The sequence below is a fragment of the Phyllobates terribilis genome, unplaced genomic scaffold, assembly GCF_046119375.1.
Source record: "Phyllobates terribilis strain yellow unplaced genomic scaffold, ASM4611937v1 Scaffold_265__1_contigs__length_2625494, whole genome shotgun sequence".
NCBI lineage: Eukaryota > Metazoa > Chordata > Amphibia > Anura > Dendrobatidae > Phyllobates > Phyllobates terribilis.
Window position 1 is genome coordinate 631,766 of NW_027363025.1, and position 22,982 is coordinate 654,747.

Sequence of the window (22,982 nt, forward strand, 5' to 3'; positions counted from 1 at the left end):
GGTACGATAATATACCGCCATGTTCTCTGCATGTTCATATACACCATCCATACTATGCACCGCTATAGGTATAATAATATACCGCCATTTTGTCTGCATGTTCAAATACACCATCCATACTATGCACCACTATAGGTATAATAATATACCGCCATGTTGTCTGCATGTTTATATACACCATCCATACTATCCACTGCTATAGGTACGATAATATACCGCCATCTTCTCTGCTTGTTTATATACACCATTCATACCATACCGTGCACCGCTATATGTACGATAATATACCGCCATGTTGTCTGCTTGTTTATATACACCATCCATACCATGCACCGCTATATGTACGATAATATACCGCCATGTTGTCTGCATGTTTATATACACCATCTATACCATGCACCGCTATAGGTACGATAATATACTGCCATCTTGTCTGCATGTTTATATACACCATCCATACCATGCACCACTATAGGTACGATAATATACCGCCATCTTGTCTGCATGTTTATATACACCATCCATACTATGCACCACTATACGTGCGATAATATACAGTCATGTTGTCTGCATGTTTATATACACCATCCATACTATGCACCGCTATAGGTACGATAATATACCGCCATGTTTTCTGCATGTTTATATACACCATCCATACCATGCACCGCTATAGGTATGATAATATACCGCCATGTTGTCTGCATGTTTATATACACCATCCATACTATGCACCGCTATAGGTACGATAATATACCGCCATGTTGTCTGCATGTTTATATACACCATCCATACCATGCACCGCTATAGGTACGATAATATACCGCCATGTTGTCTGCATGTTTATATACACCATCCATACTATGCACCGCTATAGGTATAATAATATACCGCCATGTTGTCTGCATGTTCATATACAACATCCATACTATGCAGTGCTATAGGTATAATAATATACCGCCATGTTGTCTGCATGTTTATATACACCATCCATACTATGCACCACTATAGGTACGATAATATACCGCCATGTTGTCTGCATGTTCATATACACCATCCATACTATGCACCGCTATAGGTACGATAATATACCGCCATGTTGTCTGCATGTTTATATACACCATCCATACTATGCACCACTATAGGTACGATAATATACCTCCATGTTGTCTGCATGTTCATATACACCATCCATACTATGCACCGCTATAGGTATAATAATATACCGCCATGTTGTCTGCATGTTCATATACACCATCCATACTATGCACCGCTATAGGTATAATAATATACCGCCATGTTGTCTGCATGTTCATATACACCATCCATACCATACCATGCACTGCTATAGGTACGATAATATACCTCCATGTTGTCTGCATGTTCATATACACCATCCATACTATGCACCGCTATAGGTATAATAATATACCGCCATGTTGTCTGCATGTTCATATACACCATCCATACCATGCATCGCTATAGGTACGATAATATACCGCCATGTTGTCTGCATGTTCATATACACCATCCATACTATGCACCGCTATAGGTATAATAATATACCTCCATGTTGTCTGCATGTTTATATACACCATCCATACTATGCACCGCTATAGGTATAATAATATACCTCCATGTTGTCTGCATGTTCATATACACCATCCATACTATGCACCGCTATAGGTATAATAATATACCGCCATGTTGTCTGCATGTTCATATACACCATCCATACTATGCACCGCTATAGGTATAATAATATACCGCCATGTTGTCTGCATGTTCATATACACCATCCATACCATACCATGCACTGCTATAGGTACGATAATATACCTCCATGTTGTCTGCATGTTCATATACACCATCCATACTATGCACCGCTATAGGTATAATAATATACCGCCATGTTGTCTGCATGTTCATATACACCATCCATACCATGCATCGCTATAGGTACGATAATATACCGCCATGTTGTCTGCATGTTCATATACACCATCCATACTATGCACCGCTATAGGTATAATAATATACCTCCATGTTGTCTGCATGTTTATATACACCATCCATACTATGCACCGCTATAGGTATAATAATATACCTCCATGTTGTCTGCATGTTCATATACACCATCCATACTATGCACCGCTATAGGTATAATAATATACCGCCATGTTGTCTGCATGTTCATATACACCATCCATACTATGCACCGCTATAGGTACGATAATATACCGCCATGTTGTCTGCATGTTCATATACACCATCCATACTATGCACCGCTATAGGTACGATAATATACCGCCATGTTGTCTGCATGTTCATATACACCATCCTTACTATGCACCGCTATAGGTACGATAATATACCGCCATGTTGTCTGCATGTTCATATACACCATCCATACTATGCACCACTATAGGTATAATAATATACCACCATGTTGTCTGCATGTTCATATACACCATCCATACCATGCACTGCTATAGGTACGATAATATACCGCCATCTTGTCTGCATGTTCATATACACCATCCATACTATGCACCGCTATAGGTACGATAATATACCGCCATCTTGTCTGCATGTTCATATACACCATCCATACTATGCACCGCTATAGGTACGATAATATACCGCCATGTTGTCTGCATGTTCATATACACCATCCATACCATGCACCGCTATAGGTACGATAATATACCGCTATGTTGTCTGCATGTTTATATACACCATCCATACTATGCACCGCTATAGGTATGATAATATACTGCCATCTTGTCTGCATGTTTATATACACCATCTATACTATGCACCGCTATAGGTACGATAATATACCGCCATGTTGTCTGCATGTTCATATACACCATTCATTCTATGCACCGCTATAGGTACGATAATATACCGCCATGTTGTCTGCATGTTCATATACACCATCCATACTATGCACCGCTATAGGTACGATAATATACCGCCATGTTGTCTGCATGTTCATATACACCACCCATACTATGCACCGCTATAGGTATAATAATATACCGCCATGTTGTCTGCATGTTCATATACACCATGCATACTATGCACCGCTATAGGTACGATAATATACCGCCATGTCGTCTGCATGTTCATATACACCATCCATACTATGCACCGCTATAGGTATAATAATATACTGCCATGTTGTCTGCATGTTCATATACAACATCCATACTATGCACCACTATAGGTACGATAATATACCGCCATGTTGTCTGCATGTTCATATACACCATCCATACCATGCACCGCTATAGGTACGATAATATACCGCCATGTTGTCTGCATGTTCATATACACCATCCATACTATGCACCAATATAGGTACGATAATATACCGCCATGTTGTCTGCATGTTCATATACACCATCCATACTATGCACCGCTATAGGTACGATAATATACCGCCATGTTGTCTGCATGTTCATATACACCATCCATACTATGCACCGCTATAGGTATAATAATATACCGCCATTTTGTCTGCATGTTCATATACACCATCCATACTATGCACCACTATAGGTATAATAATATACCGCCATGTTGTCTGCATGTTTATATACACCATCCATACTATGCACTGCTATAGGTACGATAATATACCGCCATCTTCACTGCTTGTTTATATACACCATTCATACCATACCATGCACCTCTATAGGTACGATAATATACCGCCATGTTCTCTGCATGTTTATATACACCATCCATACCATGCACCACTATAGGTACGATAATATACCGCCATGTTGTCTGCATGTTTATATACACCATCCATACTATGCACCGCTATAGGTACGATAATATACCGCCATGTTGTCTGCATGTTCATATACACCATCCATACTATGCACCACTATAGGTACGATAATATACCGCCATGTTGTCTGCATGTTCATATACACCATTCATACTATGCACCGCTATAGGTATAATAATATACCGCCATATTGTCTACATGTTCATATACACCATCCATACTATGCACCGCTATAGGTATAATAATATACCGCCATGTTGTCTGCATGTTTATATACACCATCCATACTATGCACTGCTATAGGTACGATAATATACCGCCATGTTGTCTGCATTTTCATATACACCATCCATACCATGCACCGCTATAGGTACGATAATATACCGCCATCTTGTCTGCATGTTCATATACACCATCCATACTATGCACCGCTATAGGTATAATAATATACCGCCATGTTGTCTGCATGTTCATATACACCATCCATACTATGCACCGCTATAGGTATAATAATATACCGCCATGTTGTCTGCATGTTTATATACACCATCCATACTATGCACCGCTATAGGTATAAAATATACCGCCATGTTGTCTGAATGTTTATATACACCATCCATACTATGCACCGCTATAGGTATGATAATATACCGCCATGTTGTCTGCATGTTTATATACACCATACCATACCATGCACCGCTATAGGTATGATAATATACCGCCATGTTGTCTGCATGTTTATATACACCATCCATACCATACCATGCACCACTATAGGTACGATAATATACCGCCATGTTGTCTGCATGTTCATATACACCATCCATACCATGCACCGCTATAGGTATAATAATATACCGCCATGTTGTCTGCATGTTCATATACACCATCCATACTATGCACCGCTATAGGTATAATAATATACCGCCATGTTTTCTGCATGTGACGCGCCCCTGGGCCTGTGTCGCGCTGCTTTGCGCACGCGGGAGCTTACCCGGAGCCGGATCTCTTGAGGGTTGTAGTCTCGTGGCGGCGACCCGGTCCGCGCCCAGGGAGTCAAACTGAGCGGCGATGTACTAGCAGTAGATGGTTGGTGACTACGCCACCCGTTGAATGCAGCTATGGAGCTGCCGCTGCAGGGCAGACCGCTGAGGCCGGTGGAAGGATGGTGCAGCGTGGATGGTATAACCCCCAACGGGAGGGGTATGGCCTCAGGGCAGCCGACGTGGATAATGGGGGTAGCAGGAACCACTCAGAGACGGTGCGGTGTAGTTCAGGGTCTTTACTGGTGACAAAGATAGACCCTCCCGGAGTACTTGCTAGTGATAGGGGCCTGGTCAGTCCTTGAGCAGATGGGATCTCCCCTGGCCAGGCGGAGTTGTAGGCCTTCCCAACTAACTGTACTCTTCTGGCTACCTTGCTAGAGGCGGGAATAAGTAGCCCACGTCCCTGAGTGTACCGTGTGGTGCTCACCCGTATGGCCGGTGACTCGGGGCCTTCTAATGGCTTCCGCTCCACGATGGCGGTGCTGGTCCCACGCGTGTGACCGTGCCTTCGGGCTTCTGGGCCAGAGGACCTGAAATCCTCTGCCGGACGGTTTCTGCTGCTGGGTAGGAGTTAGTCCCCACAGCCTCGGACTCCGGGTCCGGTAAGAAATCTTCTCAGTCAGGGCGAGCTCTGTAGCTGCCAGCCCCTGACTCGTTGTAACACTGCTCCCCACAGAGCTCCTGATGTTTCTTGCTATGCTGCTTCTCTTCTCTACTCTTGTTCTGTCTTCTTTCTCACTAACTCTGCCTCAGCCCCGGGTTTATATAGGGGAAGTCCTTCCCCTCCCAAGACTGGGCAGGAGGTGTGGCATGCACAGGATCCCTGACCAAAGGACCTCCCACCTGCTCTCAGACGTAATATCTCTATCACTGTGGCAACCAGACCCCTGGGGTGTTACATTCCCCCCTAGTGAAATTTAGTACTCCGGGACTAAACATATTTTTTTTAGAAAAACATAACAAGGTATAACAATGACAATACAATAAGAAAAACACATAAGATGGTTACGGCGTGTCCGCAACCGGGTGCAGTTTTGAAAAGCAAGGTGTCCATTTCACCAAAACAGGGAGACGTAACCAGGTAGGGGCCTGTCCTGCCCCGAGTCCTTAACAGTCTTTAGTCCATCCTGGATTACGCTCCAACTATGTACAAGGATTCCCGGTAAATCCACCAAGGACTCCTAAAAAGAACTAGAAACACAAAATTATACACAAGCAACTATAAACAAGTAAACATTATAAGATAGCTTAAACATTTAGATCCTCCAACGTGCGGGTAGCTGGCCTCTAGTGGCCCTAGTGGACCTACGGAGCTGACTGTCTGGCCCTGAACTACAGGGTGTAGGAGCTGCCAAGGGTAAACTGGGCAGCTGTCCATGGGCCCTCTGGCTCACTAGGGGTATGGCATGCTCACTATAAGCAGAGGGTTGATTTTCCGGGTCTGCTTGTGTAGAGTCTTCTGCCTCCTGGACCGGCTGTTCTTCCAGCTCTACCGGTTGCTCCGTAGGTTCTTGGGATGATGGTTGGAGGAAGGTGAGTACGGGTACCACAACTGCACCATTGACTTGAGTCCAAGACCGAGGGAAGTCCCCGAGCACGGTACTAACCATATCTTCCCTTTCCTCTACGGGTCGATGGTCTTCTTGTTCCTCTTCAGGGTTCCTCAGTTGTTCGGGACACTTCTTCAGGTGGTCCCGGGATACAATGGCTGTGGTTTCCCCTCCGTCTTTACTGATGGTACAGACCTTCGGGTTTTCGTGGCTTGAGGGCAGTACGGTGTACGGGTCCTTCTCCCACTGGTCGTCCAACTTGTGGAGCAGTCTCTTCCTCTTCAAGACCTGCTCTCCGGGTACCAGGGGAACAGCGAGAGCATACTGGTTGTAAGTTTTCTCTTGTCTTTCCCTAGCCTGACAGAGACTTCGCTCCACGCTCTCCTGTACTCTCCGGTACTGCTGCTGCCTCTCTGTGTCCCAGTCTGTTTCTGGTGAAGTGTCCTCGGGTGTCAGGACTCCCATTTCCAGGTCAACAGGTAACTTACCAGGTGTTGCCCTCATTAGGTAAGCCGGGGTACAGTTGGTGGAACCTACCGGGATGTGGTTGTATAGGTCCACCAGATCGGGCAATTTTTCAGGCCACAGACTGCGTTCTTCCAGGGGCAATGTTTTTAGAAGATCCATTACCACCTGGTTCATTTTTTCACAAAGTCCATTAGTCTGCGGATGGTAGGGTGTCGTCCTTATCTTCCGGCAGCCATACAGATTGCAGAATTCCTGGAAGACCTCCGCTTCAAAGGCAGGTCCCTGGTCCGTCAGCACTTGGTCCGGGTACCCGTGTGGACGGCAAAAGTGCTGCTGGAAGGCTCTAGCGGCTGTTTGAGCCGTTAAGTCCTTGACGGGGACGACAACCAGAAACCGGGAGTAATGATCCACGATGGTTAACGCGTAGACGTAGCCACTTCTGCTTGGGGTCAGTTTTACATGATCCAAGGCTACCAGTTCCAACGGTTGCCGGGTGACGATGGACTGCAGGGGAGTCTTCTGGCTGGCGCGGTCCTTCCTTCTCAGGTTGCACGGGCCACAGTCTCTGCACCACTTCTCAATGGTTCCCCTCATGCCTACCCAGTGGAATCGCTCGCGCAGCAGGAACTCCAGCTTCTTCCACCCGAAGTGTCCAGCTCCGTCGTGGTATGCCTCCATCACCATGGCTGCGTCTCTTCGTGGCACCACTACTTGCCAGAGTAATTCATGCGTCCGGGAGTTAACCATTCTGCGGCACAACTTCCCTTTGTAAAGGAACAGTCGACTCTTCTCTGCCCATAGTTGTTTGGCTTCCTCCGGAGCGTCTGGTTCAAGGCGAGCCTCCGGCCGAGTCAGCATCTCCTTCACCAGTCGGACGGCAGGGTCGCTGTCTTGCGTTTCCGCCCAGTTGTAGTGAGGTAAGGGGTTCTACGTAGCAGCCTGCTTACTCCTTACCCGGTGGGAATACTGGATAGTCCCATGACGGTGGAACGCAGGGAGTTCAATTTCTTCCAGTCCCTCCGGATCTTCTCCTTCGTCCGGCAGGTTGGGCATCCTGGACAGGGCGTCCGCGTTAGTACTGGAGCGCCCTGCCCGGTATTTGATTATGAACTCGTAGTTGGACAGACGGGCCATCCACCTCTGCTCCAGGGCACCGAGTCTTGCCGTGTCCAGGTGTGTCAACGGGTTGTTATCCGTGTACACGGTGAACCGGGAAGAAGCAAGGTAATGCTTAAAGCGCTCAGTGACTGCCCATACCACGGCCAGGAACTCTAGCTTAAATGAGCTATAATTCTCGGGGTTCCTTTCGGTGGGTCGCAGTTTTCGGCTGGCGTAGGCGATTACTCGTTCTTTCCCCTGCTGGATCTGGGACAGTACGGCTCCTAGCCCGATGTTACTGGCGTCGGTGTAGAGGATGAAGGGCTGGCTATAATCCGGGTACGCCAAGATTTCATCCCCCGTGAGGGCCATCTTCAGCTGGCGGAAGGACTCTTCTTCTAGCTCTTCCCATTTGAAGGGCGGCTTCTGGTTCTTGGCCTTCCGGGACTGGCCTATCAGGAGGTCCTGCATAGGCGCTGCCTTTTTGGTGAAACCGGGAATAAACCTTCGGTAGTAGCCTACCAACCCGAGGAACTGCCGCACTTCTTTTACGCTGGAGGGGCTTGGCCATCCCTTAATTGCGGTGATCTTATCGGGGTCGGGAGCCACTCCGTCAGCGCTCACCACGTGTCCCAGGTACTGCACCTTTGGTTTCAGGAGGTGACACTTGGAGGGTTTCACCTTTAGGCCGTAACTCGCCAGAGCTTCGAACACCTCCGCCAGGTGTTTCAGGTGGTCCTCATAAGTTTTGGAGTATACGATGACATCGTCCAGGTACAACAGGACCGTCTCGAAGTTTCTGTGGCCCAGACAGCACTCCATTAATCGTTGGAAGGTTCCTGAGGCGTTGCAGAGTCCGAACGGCATGCAGGTGAACTCACTAAGTCCCATCGGGGTGGTGAATGCGGTCTTCTCCCGGTCCGCCTCTGCTACAGGAACCTGCCAGTACCCGCTAGTGAGATCCAAGGTAGAGAAGAAGTTAGCAGATCTTAAAGCAGCCAATGACTCCTCTATCCTTGGTAAGGGGTACGCATCCTTGTGTGTGATACGGTTGATTTTCCGGTAATCTACACACATCCTCATGGTGTTGTCTTTCTTTTTGACTAAAACTAGCGGGGCTGCCCAGGGGCTACAGCTATCCCGGATTACCCCAGCCTCCTTCATGTCTCTAAGCATCCCCTTGGCGTGTTGGTAATGTGCAGGGGGTACGGGTCGATACCTCTCTTTTATGGGAGGATGATCTCCCGTGGGGATGCGGTGTTCTACCCCCTTGACTCGCCCGAAGTCTAACGGGTGTTTACTAAACACTCTCTCATACTCTTGAACCACCCGGTAGACTCCCTGTTTCTGGTGGGAGGGAGTGGAGTCAGTTCCCAAGTGTAGTTGCTGACACCAATCCTCCATTACTTTCTTAGAGCCGTTACCTTCCTCAGGGTGAGATGGAGGCAAGGGTTCCACAGACTGTATAGAGTTTTGGTTGATGGTATATAATTTTGCTAGCGTGGCATACCGGGGCAGGTACACTTCCCTCTCCCCGATATTGATTATGCGAACGGGCACCCTCCCATGGCGTACATTGACCACCCCCCGTGCTGTCAAAATGGTGGGCCTACTGTCTGAGTAAACTGGTTCTACCATTGCCTGGTAATCTCTACCTCTCAGACCAATAGCTGCCCGGCACCAAATCATCATTTCGCTTTTTGGGGGCATGGCAATAGGGAAAGGGTCACACATTCTTACGCTACCAATCTCACCGCCGGAGAGTTCCACCTGTTGCCGTCGCATCAGTGCCCGGATCTCTTTCTGGAGCACTCGCTGCTCGCTGGAGCTGGCGTTCTTGGCAACCTGCTGTAGAAGGAAAATCACCTCTGCAAGACAATTCTCAATTACATTAGTTCCTAGAGTTATTTTGGGGTGGCTCTCATGTTTGTCAATGTCTACAATGATCAGTCCCTGTGCTGCCAGTTCGACTCTACCGATTTTGATGGTCACCTCTTTAAATCCGATCTGTGGCACGGGCTGGCCATTGCTGGCGATGATACTCAAGTCGTCGTCAGGGTAGCGGGTAATATCCGAGTCATTCCAGTACTGCTTAAAGAGCACGTACGGGATAGTGGTGACCTGTGACCCGGTGTCCAGTAGGGCACTCATGGGAATGCCATCCAGTACCACAGGCAAGACTGGACGTCCTCCCACATATCTGTCGCGCCAGTTCGATGGGCCTGGTGATCTTTTTCCTGGGGGTTGGCCCTCTACCCCAGGTTGTGCCCGTTTAAAGAACAGTACCTTTCCATATGTCCGGGTTGATTGCAGCGGCGGCAGATGGGTCGTCCGTCCTCGCTGTATCGGTCACTGGGTCTTCCTCTGGCCGGTGGGGTCCTCCTTGGTCGACGCCACGGGATGTCCTCCGGTCCGGATGCCAGCTGGATCTTCCCTGGGGTGGAAACCTGTAAAGACTGCACAGTTCGGGTTAGCGCAGCAACGCTCTTAGCTAGCTCTTGGACCTGATGGCGTAGGTCTGGAGCCGGGTCATTGTCCAAAGCCTGCGCATCAGCTCCCACAGGCCCTGCCGACAAGGGCGCCGCCTCCTGGTGGTAAGTGATAGCTGGGCGCCTGTGGGTCACAACGCCACCCGGTGCCGGTTCTCGGAGCACCCGGATGGCTCTGTCCTTGAACTGTGCAAAGTCCAGATGGGGATCCTGTAAGGCCATTGCCCGCAACTGGGTTCGGTGGGCATTGCAATATAAACCCTCTATAAATTGTTCAGTCAACAGCCTGTCCTCGTTTCCCACCCCATCAGGGTCGGTCTGCTTTATGGCCCTCAGGGCCTCTTGTAGGTTTAGTGCATAGTCCCTTATACTCTCATGCGCTCGCTGCTTGCACCCGTAGAATCTAAGCTTAATCTCGGCTGAGGTGCGGGTATCAAAGGTGTCCTTCAGCCGGGTTAGTATCCCTGCGACAGTCTTCCTCCCAGGTGGCCAGGATTTTACTTCCCTTTTGGCTGCCCCGGTTAGTTGGGCCACCAGGATGCTCACTTTTTGCTCTTCTGTGAGGGGGTACACCTGGAAGAGGCTATCCAGCTTTTCTCTAAAGTCATGCAGGGTATGTGACTCCCCTGAGTACTGGGGTAGCCAAGCTGCTCCCGGGATATAGGGCATGGTGAAGGGCATAACTGCAGCAGCGGTGGCGCTGGCGGGGGTTGAGGCAGTGAAGCTCTCCTCCGTATCCGACATCTTCCTCCCCCCTAGTGGACCGTGGCCTACCTTGCGATGATCCTGTTCCGTAGGCCGCGGCTCCGCAGTGGATCGTCAGGGTTGAGGACCTTCCGTCGCGCTCCGGTGACGTCGGCGTCTGCTGGGCTCCTTCCAGGACCTTACGCAACGTCCGAACGTGAGGCGGGGCTTCAGTTCTCGCGCGCTTTCGGAGTCCACGCCCCTCTGCTTCCCGCGCGGCGTCCTCAAGATGGCGTCCAATGGCGGGAAAACTCCACGGATGGCGGGAAGAAGGTCGAAGATGGCGGCGGATGGCGGGAAAACTTCGCGGATGGCGGGAAGAAGGTAGAAGATGGCGCCGGATGGCGGGAAACCTCCACGGATAGCGGGAATCTTCACCACTGGTAAGTTTGAACAGTCTTTGCTTTTCAGGCACGCAGTACCCGGTGGTTGCGGGCACGAAATCCTGCCGACTACGCCAAAGTTGACGCGCCCCTGGGCCTGTGTCGCGCTGCGTTGCGCACGCGGGAGCTTACCCGGAGCCGGATCTCTTGAGGGTTGTAGTCTCGTGGCGGCGACCCGGTCCGCGCCCAGGGAGTCAAACTGAGCGGCGATGTACTAGCAGTAGATGGTTGGTGACTACGCCACCCGTTGAATGCAGCTATGGAGCTGCCGCTGCAGGGCAGACCGCTGAGGCCGGTGGAAGGATGGTGCAGCGTGGATGGTATAAGCCCCAACGGGAGGGGTATGGCCTCAGGGCAGCCGACGTGGATAATGGGGGTAGCAGGAACCACTCAGAGACGGTGCGGTGTAGTTCAGGGTCTTTACTGGTGACAAAGATAGACCCTCCCGGAGTACTTGCTAGTGATAGGGGCCTGGTCAGTCCTTGAGCAGATGGGATCTCCCCTGGCCAGGCGGAGTTGTAGGCCTTCCCAACTAACTGTACTCTTCTGGCTACCTTGCTAGAGGCGGGAATAAGTAGCCCACGTCCCTGAGTGTACCGTGTGGTGCTCACCCGTATGGCCGGTGACTCGGGGCCTTCTAATGGCTTCCGCTCCACGATGGCGGTGCTGGTCCCACGCATGTGACCGTGCCTTCGGGCTTCTGGGCCAGAGGACCTGAAATCCTCGGCCGGACGGTTTCTGCTGCTGGGTAGGAGTTAGTCCCCACAGCCTCGGACTCCGGGTCCGGTAAGAAATCTTCTCAGTCAGGGCGAGCTCTGTAGCTGCCAGCCCCTGACTCGTTGTAACACTGCTCCCCACAGAGCTCCTGATGTTTCTTGCTATGCTGCTTCTCTTCTCTACTCTTGTTCTGTCTTCTTTCTCACTAACTCTGCCTCAGCCCCGGGTTTATATAGGGGAAGTCCTTCCCCTCCCAAGACTGGGCAGGAGGTGTGGCATGCACAGGATCCCTGACCAAAGGACCTCCCACCTGCTCTCAGACGTAATATCTCTATCACTGTGGCAACCAGACCCCTGGGGTGTCACACATGTTTATATACACCATCCATATCATGCACCGCTATAGGTATAATAATATACCGCCATCTTGTCTGCATGTTTATATACACCATCCATACTATGCACCGCTATAGGTATAATAATATACCGCCATGTTGTCTGCATGTTTATATACACCATCCATACCATGCACCGCTATAGGTACGATAATATACCGCCATGTTGTCTGCATGTTCATATACACCATCCATACTATGCACCGCTATAGGTATGATAATATACCGCCATCTTGTCTGCATGTTTATATACACCATCCATACCACGCACCGCTATAGGTACGATAATATATCGCCATCTTGTCTGCATGTTTATATACACCATCCATACCATGCACCGCTATAGGTACGATAATATACCGCCATCTTGTCTGCATGTTCATATACACCATCCATACTATGCACCGCTATAGGTATAATAATATACCGCCATGTTGTCTGCATGTTTATATACACCATCCATACTATGCACCACTATAGGTATGATAATATACCGCCATGTTGTCTGCATGTTTATATACACCATCCATACTATGCACCGCTATAGGTATGATAATATACCGCCATCTTGTCTGCATGTTTATATACACCATTCATACTATGCACCGCTATAGGTACGATAATATACCGCCATCTTGTCTGCATGTTCATATACACCATCCATACCATACACCGCTATAGGTACGATAATATACCGCCATGTTGTCTGCATGTTTATATACACCATCCATACCATGCACTGCTATAGGTACGATAATATACCGCCATCTTGTCTGCATGTTCATATACACCATCCATACCATGCACCGCTATAGGTATGATAATATACCGCCATCTTGTCTGCATGTTTATATACACCATCCATACTATGCACCGCTATAGGTACGATAATATACCGCCATCTTGTCTGCATGTTTATATACACCATCCATACCATGCACCGCTATAGGTATGATAATATACCGCCATCTTGTCTGCATGTTTATATACACCATCCATACCATGCTCCGCTATAATTACATTAATGTATTTGCTGAAATATAAAGTAGGTTGTATTGAGCTGTGATGCGACTCCCATTTTAAGTCCCTTTTTATAACTAAAGGTATCAATCCCTCTATAATAATAAACTTTGGGCCCAATCCATGTTTTCATTTGCACATTTTTGTGTGGTTTTCTGTGTTTTTGGCTGTTTCTCATTTCGGCCTTATACGGTTTTAATTTGCCCCTTTTGTAAAGTCTATTTTATGTCTTCGCCTGGGTTTATTTAAAATGTTACAAAGTCTTTACAGAAATGTAAAAAAAAGGAGCATGGAGCGCACCTCCAAAAACTCATCCATTTGATGTAATGATCAGACTGTATGAAGCCCACTGCCACGTCACGCCAAACCTCATAGAGGGTCCTAACATTTCCTGCCTGAACGGGAGCGGAGCCGTGCGCCACCCACCGCCGCAGCGACAATGCACCAGCAGGGCGGGCGGCCCGGTGCCTCACAGCACCCATGCTGCCAGACCGAGTCCCCATGACTCCAGGCCACGCCGCCCCACAAGCACAAAACCACAGCAACAATGGCCGACACACTGCACCAACACCACATGAAAGGAGCAAAAACCACTCACCTTCCTCAAGCTCTCAAGTGACAGCAAAAATAGCCTAGACCCTTCTGCAGAAATGTACTAGGCCCCCACCCCAAATTATTCTATAGACGCCTGTCATTTTTACTCCGTTTTTTTTGGCGACATTGCAGTCGAACATATGAGACTTGTGCTAAATCGACCCAAATTCATGAAACGACACGCACAATTTATAAGAATCAGGCGCAAAAATATGTAGGAATACTAAAAGACATCAAAAGAAAAGTGACTTAAAAACACATTACAAATCGGGCCCTTTTTTCCCCTTTTTTGGCACTGATCCCCGTACAACCAGCGATGTTCAGGTACATGGACATGGTGCTTTCTACAAAGTGATGTGAATGCTCAGTATCTTCACAGAGGTAACATGGAATACTTGTATACTCGCACATCTAGTGTATTCTACAGAAGAAAACCACATGCAGGACACCAGAAAGAAAAGGGCAGAAAACTTTTTTTCTAAGGTTTATTTTTTATTAACATAACCCAGATTTTCCAGCTTTAGGCTGTAGTAAAGCATTGGATCAGACATTATGGATGGATCTACACCCCTTACCAATCACTCCATAGAACTTGATGGACATGTCTTTTTCTCAATCATACTAAGGCTGTGAGTACAAGGAGTCTTTTTGACGCTTTCAAAGCAGAAACTGAACCTCCAAGTTTTTGAGAAGTTTTACATTTTTGAGGTGAGTTTCCACTCCGTTTCTGCTCCAAAGACTCATCAAAAACTCAGTGTGAACAAACCCCAACTATGTACTGTAATTTCTGAAAGGTTTTAAAGACTTACTAATATGACAAACTGCCGGATACATGCAATAAACCTGCTAAGGGGCCAATCACAATGGGCCAGTAAAACTGCTAGCCGCACAGGCCCTGCGCAGACATTCGGCAGAGACAAGTGGTCTCATGCCATACCTCCATCTCACTTAAAGAAGCCCCCCCATGAGGATTCTTTATACTAAAGCTGCTTATATGTGTATGTAGTGTGGTGTGTGTTACTATACTGATCTACTGCCACATTCTTCAGGATCCAGCGCCAGAGAAGGAGGTAGATGACTATATTAATACACTCACACTACACTACACTACACTACATTACACTACACTACACTACACTCACACTACACTACACTACACTCACACTACACTACACTACACTACAATACATTACACACACACATACACACACACACACACACACATACACACACACACATACACATACATACATACACATATACACGCACACATACACACACACACATACACACACACATACATACACACACACATACACACACACATACAGTACAGACCAAAAGTTTGGACACACCTTCTCATTTAAAGATTTTTCTGTATTTTCATGACTATGAAAATTGTACATTCACACTGAAGGCAACAAAACTATGAACTGACACATGTGGAATCATATACTTGACAAAAAAGTGTGAAACAACTGAAAATATGTCTTATATTCTAGGTTCTTCAAAGTAGCCACCTTTTGCTTTGATGGCTGCTTTGCACACTCTTGGCATTCTCTTGAAGACATATTTTCCATTGTTTCACCCTTTTTTTGTTAAGTATATAATTCCACATGTGTTAATTCATAGTTTTGATGCCTTCAGGGTGAATTTACAATTTTCATAGTCATGAAAATACAGAAAAATCTTTAAATGAGAAGGTGTGTCCAAACTTTTGGTCTGTACTGTACATACACACACACACACACACGCACACACACATACACACACACACACACACACACACACACACATACATACACACACACATACATACATACACACACACATACATACACACACATACACACACACATACATACACACACACATACACACACACATACATACAAACACATACACACACACACGCACACATACATACACACACACACATATACACACACACACACACATACATACACACACACACACATCCATACATATACACACAAACACATACACATACACATACACACACACACACACACACACACACACACACACACACACACACACACACACACACACACACACACACACACACACACCGCAAGAGCTTCATGTGGTCAGGTCGGGCGATGGTGGCCGTCTGATCCTGGAACCTTGTTCTGGCAGGCACCACTGACATAAAGGACTCATGCAAGCATTGGTGGTTCAGTGGTAGAATTCTCACCTGCCTAGCGTGAGGCCTGTGTTCGATTCCCAGCCAATGCAGCACAGCTCTTTTCTCATTTGCTGACCATTGCAGCGCATCTCTTCCCTCATTGACTTTGCAGACACTTGCGAAAACATTGGGCACTTGCTGCTTTTCTTTTGCTTCCCATCCTTTTGGGCCTTCCCTGCCCTTTATCCTGTGGGGCTATGCTGTTTGTCATGTTTTGTAGCAAGCAGAAGGGGGCAGTTCTTAAGGGGTTATATGGGTTGACAGTGGTTAGCATAAGTAGTAAAAGGCAGCAATAAGCAACCGCCCAACATGGGGCTCGAACGCACAACCCTGAGATTAAGAGTTTCATGCTCTACCGACTGAGCTAGCCGGGCTGCAGACACACACGCAACGCAACGCAACGCACCGCACCGCAAGAGCTTCATTTAGTCAGGTCGGGTGGTGGTGGCCGTCTGATCCTGGGACCTGGATCTGGCAGGCACCACTGACATAAAGGACTCATCCAAGCATTGGTTGTTCAGTGGTAGAATTCTCGCCTTCAATGTGGGAGGCCTGGGTTTGATTCCTGCCCAATGCAGCACAGCTCTTTTTCTCATTTGCTGACCATTGCAGCGCATCTCTTCCCTCATTGACTTTGCAGACACTTGCGAAAACAATGGGCACTTGCTGCTTTTCTTTCGCTTCCCATTCTTTTGGGCCTTCCCTGCCCTTTATCCTGCGGGGCTATGCTGTTTGTCGTGTTTTGTAGCAAGCAGAAGGGGGCAGTTCGTAAGGGGTTATCTGGGTTGACAGTGGTTAGCATAAGTAGTAAAAGGCAGCAATAAGCAACTGCCCAACATGGGGCTCAAACCCACAACCCTGAGATTAAGAGTCTCATGCTCTACCGACTGAGCTAGCCGGGCTGCAGACATGCACCACCACCCCGCACCGCACCACAAGAGCTTCATTTAGTCAGGTCGGGCGATGGTGGCCGTTTGATCCTGGAACCTTGTTCTGGCAGGCACCACTGACATAAAGGACTCATCCAAGCATTGGTGGTTCAGTGGTAGAATTCTCGCCTGCCACGCGGGAGGCCTGGGTTTGATTCCCAGCCAATGCAGCACAGCTCTTTTCTCATTTGCTGACCATTGCAGCGCATCTCTTCCCTCATTGACTTTGCAGACACTTGCAAAAACATTGGGCACTTGCTGCTTTTCTTTCGCTTCCCATCCTTTTGGGCCTTCCCTGCCCTTTATCCTGTGGGGCTATGCTGTTTGTCATGTTTTGTAGCAAGCAGAAGGGGGCAGTTCTTAAGGGGTTATATGGGTTGACAGTGGTTAGCATAAGTAGTAAAAGGCAGCAATAAGCAACCGCCCAACATGGGGCTCAAACACACAACCCTGAGATTAAGAGTTTCATGCTCTACCGACTGAGCTAGCCGGGCTGCAGACACACACGCAACACAACGCAACACAACGCAACACACCGCACCACAAGAGCTTCATTTGGTCAGGTCGGGCGGTAGTGGCCGTCTGATCCTGGGACCTGGATCTGGCAGGCACCACTGACATAAAGGACTCATCCAAGCATTGGTTGTTCAGTGGTAGAATTCTCGCCTTCAATGTGGGAGGCCTGGGTTTGATTCCTGCCCAATGCAGCACAGCTCTTTTTCTCATTTGCTGACCATTGCAGCGCATCTCTTCCCTAATTGACTTTGCAGACACTTGCGAAAACAATGGGCACTTGCTGCTTTTCTTTCGCTTCCCATTCTTTTGGGCCTTCCCTGCCCTTTATCCTGCGGGGCTATGCTGTTTGTCGTGTTTTGTAGCAAGCAGAAGGGGGCAGTTCGTAAGGGGTTATCTGGGTTGACAGTGGTTAGCATAAGTAGTAAAAGGCAGCAATAAGCAACCGCCCAACATGGGGCTCGAACCCACGACCCTGAAATTAAGAGTCTCATGCTCTACCAACTGAGCTAGCTGGGCTGCAGACATGCACCGCACCGCACCGCACCGCACCACAAGAGCTTCATTTGGTCAGGTCGGGCGATGGTGGCCGTCTGATCCTGGAACCTTGTTCTGGCAGGCACCACTGCCATAAAGGACTCATCCAAGCATTGGTGGTTCAGTGGTAGAATTCTCGCCTGCCACGTGGGAGGCCTGGGTTTGATTCCCAGCCAATGCAGCACAGCTCTTCTCTCATTTGCTGACCATTGCAGCGCATCTCTTCCCTCATTGACTTTGCAGACACTTGCGAAAACATTGGGCACTTGCTGCTTTTCTTTCGCTTCCCATCCTTTTGGGCCTTCCCTGCCCTTTATCCTGCGGGGCTATGCAGTTTGTCATGTTTTGTAGCAAGCAGAAGGGGGCAGTTCGCAAGGGGTTATCTGGGTTGACAGTGAATATTGCCTTTGTAATTTCTCTGTCAATTTGAAATTTACATCCCCCAAAATGGCCGCCGGGGCCCGCGCATGCGCAGTAGCATCTTTCGGTTGCTGGGTGCCATATTGCTGCAGGCAAGTTTCTTTTTCCTTTAGCAAAATGGCAACCGCGCGTGTGCAGTAACATCTTTCGGCAACCGAAAGATGCTACTGCGCATGCGCGGGCCTTTGCGGCCATTTTGGGGATGTAAATTTCAAATTGGCAGAGAAATTACAAAGGCAATATTTAAAATATTAGGCCGGCGACTGAAAGCACAGTGACCTGTCAGAGATAGGCATACATAATGAGAGCACCAGCTACAGCACCTCCCTAAAGTCCCACCCCAGAGCATGAGTATCTCATTATGGCAAAACTGAAACTAAAGATTATAAAAGAACCTCTGGACGGATTTCATCAACAAAGCTATCATTTTACTCAGTGTAATGGCGCCCACCGGTCAGTGTATGTGGTTTACTAAGCACAATCCTGCTGACAGGTGCGCTTTAAAGCCAAGTTCTCTAGTATTGTCACAAGTGTCATCAGCGCAACAAAAACTGTGGCACGGAAGATCCAAAGAGGAAGCTTGATGGAATCTTCAGAGGAATTTTTCCAGGGAACCACACGTAGTGGGTCATCCCAGGGCCGGCGTCAGCACCCGGCGCACCCGGGCAAATGCCGGGGCCCTGAGCAGGCAGAGGGGCCCACTGGCGGTCGCGCACCCCGCTGGGCTATGGGCGGAGGAGAGCGGTGTCAGCGCCCGCCCTTCTCCGCCGCTTGCTCAGGGCCCCGGCTGCCCGATACTTACCTCTCCCCGTGCCTCCGCAGATCAGCTGTCTTCCTGCTCTGTGCTCCCTGTGACGTCTCAGGTGACGTCTTTACACCGCGCCCTCCCCTGAGCCGTCACAGGGAGCGCTGAGCGGGAAGACGCCGACAACGCTGGAGTTCGGACCCGAGCAGCGGGCAGCAGGTAGCAGAAGGGAGGTGAGTATTTGATTTTTTTTTTTTAATGTATGGAGGCATGGGGCAGTATAAAGAGAAGGGGGGGGGGCATCCTGCATGGGGCAGTATAAAGAGAAGGGGGGGGCATCCTGCATGGGGCATTATAAAGAGAGGGGGGGACATCCTGCATGGGGCATTATAAAGAGGGGGGGGGCATCCTGCATGGGGCATTATAAGGTGGGGAACAGCCTGCATGGGGCATTATAAAGGGGGGGCAGCCTGTATGGGGCATTATGTGGGGGTTAACAGCCTGCATGGAGCATTAAAAGGGGGGGGGGCCTGTATGGGGCATTATGTGGGGGGTAACAGCCTGCATGGAGCATTATAAGGGGGGGACAGCCTGTATGGGGCATTATGTGGGGGGTAGCAGCCTGCATGCAGCATTATATGGGGGCCAGTATCCTGTATGGAGCGTTATAAGGGAACCGGTATCCTGTATGGAGCGTTATAAGGGGACCGGTATCCTGTATGGAGCGTTATATGGGGGCCAGTATCCTGTATGGAGTTTTATAAGGGGACCAGTATCCTGTATGGAGCGTTATAAGGGGACCAGTATCCTGTATGGAGCGTTATATGGGGGCCAGTATCCTGTATGGAGCTTTATAAGGGGACCAGTATCCTGTATGGAGCGTTATATGGGGGCCAGTATTCTGTATGGAGCCTTATATGGGGGCCAGTATTCCGTATGAAGCGTTATATGGGGGCCAGTATTCCGTATGGAGCCTTATATGAGGGCCAGTATTCTGTGTGGAGCGATTCACCGGTTTCTGAGCTATTGTGGAATTTACAATAGATATCACTCATGTAATGTAAGAAGTGAAATCTTTGCATTGTACTATATATATATATATATATATATATATATACCGTATATTCCGGCGTATAAGACGACCTGGTGTATAAGACGACCCCCCTACTTTCCTGTTAAAATATAGAGTTTAGGATATATTCACCGTATAAGACTACCCCTTTTCCAACGCATACCAAAAACCGGTAAAAATTAAAAAAAAACAGATTTGAATTTAACATGGTCCTTTTTTTAATTTAAATTCTTATGACATGCAGGTATATAGCAGGAAAACTGTCACTCATAAACATATTAAAATAGGGGGGACCCCACGTCATTTTTTGGGGGGGTCCCCCATTCTAATAGCTAGTAAAGGCTAGGTATTCAGCTGGGGGCTGATATTAGTAGCCTGGGAAGCTCCGTGGGTATTACCCCCTTCCCAGACTTCAAACATCTGCCCCAGCCGTCTGCTTAACCTCCGCTAGAGACTATAATGATGGTGGATCCCACGCCAATTTTCTTTTTAAAAAATCCTTTATTTTAACACTAAATGACAATTGAGGGGTTAATAAAGATGCAGTCCCTAAATTATTATTAATTTTGTAATTAATTTTTCCCAAAAATGTTGACGTGGGCTTCGCCATATTTTTGTGTCCAGCCAGGTACAGCAGGCAGGAACGGGCTGCCCCCAACCACCAGCTGCCTATTTGTACCTGGCCGGACACAACAATATAGGGAAGCCCTTTTTTTTTTAATTATTTCATGAAATAATTAAAAAAAAAAAGACGTGGGGCTTCGCCCTATTTTTGTGTCCAGCCAGGTACAACTAGGCAGCTGGGGGCTGGAATCTGCAGCGCAGGGAGGCCCAAGCTTTATGGCCCCCCCCCCGCTGCAAATTGCAGTCCGCAGCCACCCCGGAAAATGGCGCGTTCATAGAAGCGCCATCTTCTGGCGCTGTACCCAACTCATCCAGGGCCCTGGTGCGGTGGCTCACTGGGTAATAAAGGGGTTAAGGCCAGCTTGGCATTATCAGCTGGCCCTAAGCCCGAAATTCATGGGGTCACGCCAATATTAGACATGACCGCCATGAATTTCTAGTAAAGTAATTAAAAAAAACACAACACCCAGAATAAAGTCCTTTAATTGAAATAAAGACACAATTTTTTAATGTTCTAAATTAAACCATACTTACCATCACGCCCATTCCAGCTGAAGCCAACGATCTCCTGCAATAAAAGTAAAATAATAAAGCAACCTCATCCTTACCTCTCCATGGTTCCCAGGACCGGTCCAGCTCTGCTACATTCACATGACAGGCTGCACCGCAGCAGAACGCTGCTGTTCAGCTTGCCATGCGGCAGACACTGAGAAGCGCAGGCATGCTTGTGCTCCTCAGTGTCTGACTGTGACGGCATCCAGATGAGCCGAGATCATGTCCAATGAACTCGGCTCACCTCATGCACGTCACTGACAGCGTGGGAAAATTCTCCTGCTCCCCGCATGCGCAGTAGAAGTTTCCCACGCTGTCAGTGACGGACGTCCAGGAGGTGAGCTGAGTTCATTGTCGGCTCATCTGGATGCCGTCACAGCCAGACACTGCAGAGCGCAAGCATGCCTGCGCTTCTCAGTGTCTGCGGGATGACAGGCTGGATGGCAGCGTTCTGCTGCGGTCCAGCCTGTCATGTGAATGTAGCAGAGCTGGATCGGTCCTGGGAACCATGGAGAGGTAAGGATGAGGTTGCTTTATTATTTTACTTTTATTGCAGGAGATCGTTGGCTTCAGCTGGAATGGGCGTGATGGTAAGTATGGTTTAATTTAGAACAATAAAGAATTGTGTGTTTATTTCAATTAAAGGACTTTATTCTGGGTGTTTGTGTTTTTTTTAACTTTGACTATGGGGTTAGTAATGGGGGTGTCTTATAGACGCCTCTCCATTACTAACCTGGGCTTGATGTCAGCTGGCATTATAAGCTGACATCAACCCCAGCCCTATTACCCCCTGCCACCGCACCAGGGCAGTGTGGAAGAGCGAGGCTAAGTGCCAGAATTGGCGCATCCTATGGATGCGCCATTTCTGGGGCGGCTGACGGCTGGTGTTTCTAGCCTGGGAGGGGGCCAATATTCATGGCTCCCTTCCTGGGCTATTAATATCAGCCCCCAGCTGTCTGCCTAGCCTTTGCTAGCTATTAAATTAGGGGGGACCCCACGTCATTTTTTTGGGGGGGTCCCCCATTTTAATAGCTAGTAAAGGCTAGGTATTCAGCTGGGGGCTGATATTAGT

The 22,982-nt window shown here is 48.3% G+C and overlaps 5 non-coding genes across 5 annotated transcripts; 3 read left to right on the forward strand and 2 right to left on the reverse strand.

Moving 5' to 3' along the window:
* Window positions 1-16,497: 16,497 nt before the first annotated feature.
* Window positions 16,498-16,568, forward strand: TRNAG-GCC (transfer RNA glycine (anticodon GCC)). Its single transcript has one exon. It is a non-coding gene; the product is annotated as a tRNA-Gly (tRNA).
* Window positions 16,569-17,347: 779 nt separating this feature from the next.
* On the reverse strand, window positions 17,348-17,420 carry TRNAK-CUU (transfer RNA lysine (anticodon CUU)). Its single transcript has one exon. It is a non-coding gene; the product is annotated as a tRNA-Lys (tRNA).
* Window positions 17,421-17,546: 126 nt separating this feature from the next.
* TRNAG-GCC (transfer RNA glycine (anticodon GCC)) lies at window positions 17,547-17,617 on the forward strand. Its single transcript has one exon. It is a non-coding gene; the product is annotated as a tRNA-Gly (tRNA).
* A 789-nt stretch (window positions 17,618-18,406) lies between these two features.
* TRNAK-CUU (transfer RNA lysine (anticodon CUU)) lies at window positions 18,407-18,479 on the reverse strand. The gene has a single exon. It is a non-coding gene; the product is annotated as a tRNA-Lys (tRNA).
* A 128-nt stretch (window positions 18,480-18,607) lies between these two features.
* On the forward strand, window positions 18,608-18,678 carry TRNAG-GCC (transfer RNA glycine (anticodon GCC)). The gene has a single exon. It is a non-coding gene; the product is annotated as a tRNA-Gly (tRNA).
* The last annotated feature ends 4,304 nt before the right edge of the window (window positions 18,679-22,982 follow it).